Below are 7297 nucleotides of genomic sequence, written 5' to 3' on the forward strand. Positions count from 1 at the left end.
GGCTTTGTGTTTCCATACTCTTCAGGTGGCCCAATTAGAGGCCCAATGAGAAGAAGTTCATGAAGACTGATCTTTAGGAACCTCAGAAAATTGGTGTTTGGAGCTTCCTGATCTTGAAAGACAGAAATTGGAAGAGCTGCTGTGTGCTTTATTTCAGTGACTGGATTTAATTTACTGACTGTGTTTTAAAGGTGGCAACAGGAGACTGCACAACTAGTCAACTTACTGGATTTGCAGATTTTAGCCAAGCAGAGCTTTCTTTTTTCATTGGCACCATATTCGTTCTAGTTATGCTGTTGTAGCCTATCAGAGTTGTGACAGGAAATCCACATTGTTTCTGTCTAAGGTTTCTTCGCTGACCGCCTCATCCCCAGTTGGAAAGCTTTGCTGTCACTGCAGACATGATTTAATAGGATGATGTGATGTCTCGTAAGCTTTTTGCAGCACAAGGGATGAGCTGAGAAAACTCTTCAGGTAAAGGTGTCTGCTTTTAGCTGACATCATGCAAGAAGCGGAATTAGAAAGCGTTTTCTTAATTCATGCAGCTAGAGCCCATTGGAATATTTGATATAAGTTAATATAATACAAATACTTAAGTATGGACCTGGTTCCATGAAGATGTGAGGTTGCAGTCTGGGAAGTTGTTCTGTGGTGTCAGGGGGGTTTGGTTTGGTGCATTGTTGTTTATTAGGATACTTGTTACTGTAGAATGCATTAAGGCAAAGAAGGCTTCTTTGCAAGTAACTCGCTGAGCTCATACCCGTATTTTTAAGGCAGATTCTGACACCAGATCACATATTTGCCTGAAATGTGTATGTGAAGCCCTGTGTACACCACTTCTGTGCTGTGAAGTTCTCAGCATGTTACAGATGGACATAAGTGGTACCTTACATACCAGAAACGCTTGTTTTGACTTAGGGTAGCATAGAAAATGCCTGGCTTTAGTTAGGGAGATCCTGAACTGATGTCTGATGCCAAGTGGTGCTGCGTGTACATAAGGCAAGCTCTTGGGCGTAGGTGAACTGGGCTGGCTTCTTATTTTGCCTACAGGAGTTTTAATATGCTTAACGTTATCCAATACCGGCAACTGAGGTAGTCTAAATACCGCAGCAGGGACTGATTAGCTTTTTCAGATCACTGCTTTTATTCGGTGTTCGCAAAGAGGCTTAATCCAGTGCTGGAGATCAGGCTTCCCACTGGGCTCGTGGGTAGCTTTCCCTCGGCCTTTGTGCTGCAGTGGCAGAAATTAGTGAGGAGCCTCCTCCTGCCACCAGCTGAAGGGCTGCGAGGCAGTGGCACTGCTGCTGGCCGTGGGCAGTGATGGCCTTGGGGAAGCAGAGCGTGGGCTTCTGCTGGGCAGCATGCTAGCTGAGTGTGTGATGAAGCTGTCAGTGCAGTAGCACTGGGATCTTAATATTTTTAATTGAGCTTTGAGCCTTGCTACTGTTACATGGCGCAGCGTGCGTGTGCCGTGGGGCCTGTTGGGTTGGAACAGCAGGCTGGGCTGGGCTTGGGTTTCACTGGGGCTTACCTCCACAGAAATAAAACAAAACAATTAGAGCCCTGGCTGTGGTTTTGCTCCTGATTTCCCTGCAAGCATTGCGTCACTACAAAGCAGCAGGAAGATCTTGACACCCTGAGCAGGGCTATGAAATAACAGAGAAAGAAGCTCTGTCACAAACAAATGTGAGTGGCTCCCAAATAAAGGGTGCTTCTTGGTGTCTTTCTATCAAGTGTCCTATTGCTTCAATGCCACTGCATAAAAATACTCCTTGTTCCATCTATTGATATTATTTGGGGTTGCTTTAATCAGTTTCACCTTCCTCCAAAACTGAAATATACCCACAAGTCCTGCTATAGCTCTGCATAAGTGCACATCTATTACACTTATTGACCAATGTGTCAGGATATTCAGAAGGCAGTTTCTGATTACTTTTCATTGCTTGGTGTGGGCTCCTTTCTCACATTGTACCAATGTGATGAATTTTGCTAACAAGAAAAGGGGAACGCAAATAGCTAGTGATGGATTTATTTCTCTTCAATATTTTTATACAAAGGAACTTTTCTGAATAGACTTTTTATTTCTCAAGTCTGTTTTTTTTTATATTATCATTATTATGATAGAACTCACAACTTTTACTACTCAAAAATAATTCCTTTCTTTGTTTCATGAATTAGAAACAATGAGGAGAAGCCGAAGTCTGTCCAAGCCAGGTGTTTCTTGTTGGCAGCCTGCTCCCTAATGACTCTGGCTCTCATACAGCAGCTGCCTGCTAGCCTCCTTTGTATGGCCCATTGTTGCTGCACACCCCTCGTTAATACACATGCTGCCCGGGGCAGCCCCTGTGAATGACATCAACTTGCTTATCTTAGAAACCCCAAACCTGATGTAGGGTGGGGAGGTTGCCTTGCATCTGCCTGGCCAACTAATTGTGAGTGCGGTGGGTTGTGATTGGCTCCCCTTCCGCTCGGTAATAGGTTAAGCAAAGACATTGCGGGTCCATCTGTTCGTCCATTCATTGTTCTGCTCGCTTGCCTCAAGTCTGCAGCTGAAATTGTGTTAAGGAGTTGCTTCTGGAGCAGCTACAAGAAACCAATGCCTGTGTGCTTTCCAGCGAACGTAAGTATAGGGGCTTCTCAGTGCAGAAATGGGACATTTCTCCTTCTGGATGTGCCAGCAGGTCAGTGTGCCTTCTGACAACATAGCGAGTGGGTGCGTCAGCAGAGATGGGAACACTTTGGGCATTTGTAAAAAGAGAGGGGAGAACATATCTGAAGACTTGCCTTAAAGTGTATTCAAGAGCAGTCTTTGAGCTCAGCATGTTCTGTCAAGGAACTTCTAAAAGCATTAGGAATTGTGTGTTTCCAAGAATTTGGGAATGGCAGGCAGTGTCCATCAGTGGAACAAATTTTACTGTAGCCCCTTGGAGGTAAAGGAAGGTTTCGACTTCAAGTAATGTGTCTTTACTTTTTTTTTTCATTTTGGCAAGTAAGATGTTGTTTATTGCAATTTTTGAGTCGCAAAAAAAGCTTTTTTTTTTTTTTTAAGAAAAAACTTTTCTTGTTATAGCATACAATGGATAAATTTTTCTGTTTGTGAAAGAAGAGCTCTGTTGTGGGACATGTGAAGGTGCTGTAGTGCTATATGACCATTTGGATATTGTCAGGTGGGAACATGTTCCATTGAAAACTTTTGTACTTTGAAAGCAATTCGTGTGTCAGATCTAGCCCAGTTACTTTATAAAGCTTCTAATCTGTTTCATTTTGAGTTCAGATGTTAGGCTGAAGAACTCTGTAACTCCATGAGCTGTGTCACAAGGATCCTGGAAAGGAAAAAAAAAAAGACCTAAAAACAAAGACCTTCATATATCTGTTGAGAGGGAAAGAGCGTATATAAAAGGGTTAAAAAGGGGTTTGCATTTCTACCACATGCCCTATTGTGTGAACATATGCATGAGTCTATTGAAAGTTTTCAGAAGATGGGCAGGCCACCAGTTGCTGGTCTCCTGCAGTTCCAGTAGACATCTGTTGCCCCAGAGCATTAACCAATCTGTTCAATGGGACATCCTTCCTTTGTTGGACAGAATGATGCAGACAACAGCACTCGCTGAAATACAATGGTAATTAAATACATAGAAACTACAGCAGTAGGTATTTATTACATATTCATTATTTTATTTGCATTGTTGCAGTAGCGTTACGGTTTGGGTAAAAGATATGTTCATTTTTTTTTTCTTTTCTGATCAGCTCTGCACTTCTTTTTGTAACAAATAATTACAGCGTTTCAACAAACTGCGATTTCAATATTTCCCATTTTCTTTTTAGAAGGCTTTGAAAAAGACTTCCTGTGTGAAAACAAGATGAACTATTTCACTGTAGAATGTATCTTCAGAAGCTTTTTGGAAGGTCTTTTGGGAATACACAAGTTCTGTTACTTTGCCACAAGACACACTATTTTCCTCCTTGTTTTTTTCCTTTGTGAAAAAAAAAAATTGCATTAAACTACTTTTCTTATGTTCAGTCATAAGTGGAAAATATTCAGAATGCTCATGAAAAGATTAGATGAGTTCTTTTCCTATGTTCCTGTGAGAAACAGATATTTTGTGTGAATCAAATTAATGAATCCATTGTTTTTGATGGTTGTGGAAAATAGTGGTAACTTAAGAAATGGAGAAAAGAATACAGTTCTACCATGCGTAGCACAGTGCTCATCCATAGTGCCAATAAACGCCTCTGAATCAGTAATGCAGCATTTCAGGCCTTTATCAGTGAACCCACTGTGAGATACCATAGTTTCAATCAGTCTATAGTTTGTTCTTAAAAGTTACGTTGCTGAACGTATATCCAAATTGGAAGCTGCTCTTTTTTTTACCATTAAATAAAAGAAATTATGTTACTCAGCTGTGTGCATAACCAAAAGTTGAAGTCTTTTCTTGACAGGAATGTTTTGGCTGGTTTTGTTTGCTTGTTTGGCTCCCAGTTGAGTCAGAAATCATAGTGGGTATTTTTCTCATCTGTCTTGCATTGTATCAGTAAGCCTGCTTTGAAACAGATACACATAGCGAGAGTTTCTTGTTAATAAGAACTTGCACTCCTTGCATTCTGCATCTGATGTTCCTCCTTGAATAAAGGTGACCTGTTCTGTTTTCTTGTGAGCTTTGTTGTCCTGTGTGACGGTACGCTGGTGTTTGTTTGGAGTATAAATTCATTCAAATCTAACCAGATCAAGATAAAATAACCAACTCCAGCATTTAGCAGAACATCTGATTTTCGTGATTCTAATCCGTGAGCCTCTTGTAGGACATCGCGCTGGGAGCTCTCGTGTATAGCATTTCAGGGGATGCTGCTGACCACAAATCTGGCGTGAAAGTTCAGATACTGCAAGCATTTCTCTGAGAAGTTTGCATGCAGGGTGTAGGCCAAATGCCAGGAATAGCATGGCACAGAATATTTCTGATACCTTTAATTTGGGGTTTACAGAAGGTGAACCATATAACTGCCCGCGAGGGAGTGACAAGGGACTTAGGTCAGGTACACGCCGGAGCGATGATGGATGCGTTCCAACAAGGCACAAAGCTCAGTTCGTGGCTTTTCTATACAGATGACGTGCATATCATCTAAAGAGTATTTCATATAAAGGCTGATCTTTGAATACATTCATATGCCAATGAGGTTTCTAGTCACACCGAAGGGTGTTATGGTTGCAGTTGCTTTGAGGTGCTTAAACTTCAGCGAAGAAGCAACTGGAAGATGACTTAAGTGTTATTTTAACTAACATTAGAAAAGGAATATTTCCTTGTGACTCGGACACTTCAAGATGTGTTTATTCCATGATGTTAATATCTGACCTCGTCCTCCCCACTTTGAAAGAAAAAAAAAATCCCACTCTTCTTTTAGCTCAGTGCTAAAATGCCATTTCACAGTACACGGATTTAGGCAGCGCCCCATTATCTGGGCGCGCTCAACGCCAGCAGTACATGAGCCAGCTCAACTTTTCAGGCCAGCTTAGGAGTGTTGCCCATTAATGGGACTTCCTCGAGTCCCAGCAGATTGCGGGCTTGGGAACAATGATGTCGGGCCTTCCAGATTGCTTTGGCAGCTGCATTGTTCTCAGAGGGGAAACCAGACGCACTTAAGTCCCGCTCTTTTTCATGGGCTTTTGTTCATACCAAATTATTCTTTTGCCGTGCTAGTATTCATGATGGTATGTTAAAGGAGTGCATCCTAGCAACTAAGGCTTGTTGCTAAGCAGCCTTGCTTCCAAGAGATTTTTCTTGTTTGAGGGTTGGTTTTTTGTTGGTTGTTTTCTTTTTTTTTTTTTTGGGGGGGGGGTTGTGGCTGTCAGTCCTGTGAAGGCTGTAGTGTTGGTTTTTTAACTGTATCCTTTTATTGGGATATTGTTGTATTTTGTTACTAGCACTGTGCTATCAAGTGCATTACATTAGTTAATAAATCACTGTGTGAAAAGGTTCACTTCCTAAATTCTTCTTGTGTTTAGTATGTGGTGTTGTGTGAAATCCTAAAGCATGAAGTTAAGGGAATGCAGTATTCCTTGATACGCTGTTTGAGAGAGGGTTACAGCCTTACTCCCTTCTAATGAGGTCAGATCTGAATAAAACTTGAAAGTCTTCTTTCCTAGAAGTCAGTCTTAACTGGATTATGGGGTTAGACAGAAAATGCTCGTGTTGGGTTTTTAATTTTTTTTAAGCCAAAAACTACTTGGGTAAACTAGCCAGGTCTGAACTGTATTTGACAAGTTCCGGTGAAAACCTTAACATCTATATATTACTTTTGTATTCTGCCTTGCAAGGTGAAAGAGTGGAAGAATTGTTTGTTTTATAGTCTTCCTTTCATGGAAAATTTTCTTTTTTATGGTACCCCTGCAGTGAAATTGCTCTATATGGTCCATTTTTGTCTGTGAGAAATAATGTTTTACTTTTTTGATTGAAGCATTAAGCAAAACAATCCCACCTAGAAGAATAGAACAAGGGAGAAAGGTAGAGAGCTGTCCTTTGGAAATGAACATTATGGAAGTATGGAAGTAATGCTTTGATGAAATTGGTAACTAATTCATGTGTAACTGCCGCTATACAAAATTTCTCAAGAAAAACTGCAGTTTTTCTTCTTCCACTCTTTACATGACTTCTTCCTATATTTAGTGTGATCTAGCAAATGGCTTGCACAAGCCAAGTACAAGAGTTGAAATTAACATTTAATGTTGTTGCCTTACTGGCTTGAGAAATAGCCTGTTGCAGAGGCTTTCTTTGGCTTCATTGGCCATTAGATCAGTCCATGCCTCTGCATCTTGTATGTGTTAGTAACGCAGCACTCTGTTGAGAGCAGTTATTCTTTCCTCACTTAACTATCACTTTATAAGGAAAGTCAGAAATATCTTGAGTGTATTCAGTTTAGTGTCTTTTAGGACCAGTAAGTTTTTATTTAATAATGTTTCCTCTTAGAATTGTTTATTTTAGCATATTTTATTTGCCTAATAAGCCAGCTAATCTTGTATTATGCTAATTTCTATTGAACAGAGAGTCTAAGCAGCTTAGTTTGAAAGGATTTCTTGTAGATGTATTTTATAGCGGTGTTTTTCTTTCATTGTAGCAATATTGTCTAAATCTAGAGGGAATACTGGGTTACTTTTAGGTCTTGGTCAGAGTTGAGTTGCTGTAAACACACTTGTCCAGTTTCCTGTTCTTTAATGAACCCATTTCTGGAAATGGCTAAGTAAAAGCATTTCAAACATTAAGAAGATAAGCAGTCAGTTATAACTCAGCAATGTATGCACTGTTTG

The sequence above is a fragment of the Cyrtonyx montezumae genome, unplaced genomic scaffold, assembly GCF_038088225.1.
Source record: "Cyrtonyx montezumae isolate F1298 unplaced genomic scaffold, pur_monq_1.0 scaffold_12, whole genome shotgun sequence".
NCBI lineage: Eukaryota > Metazoa > Chordata > Aves > Galliformes > Odontophoridae > Cyrtonyx > Cyrtonyx montezumae.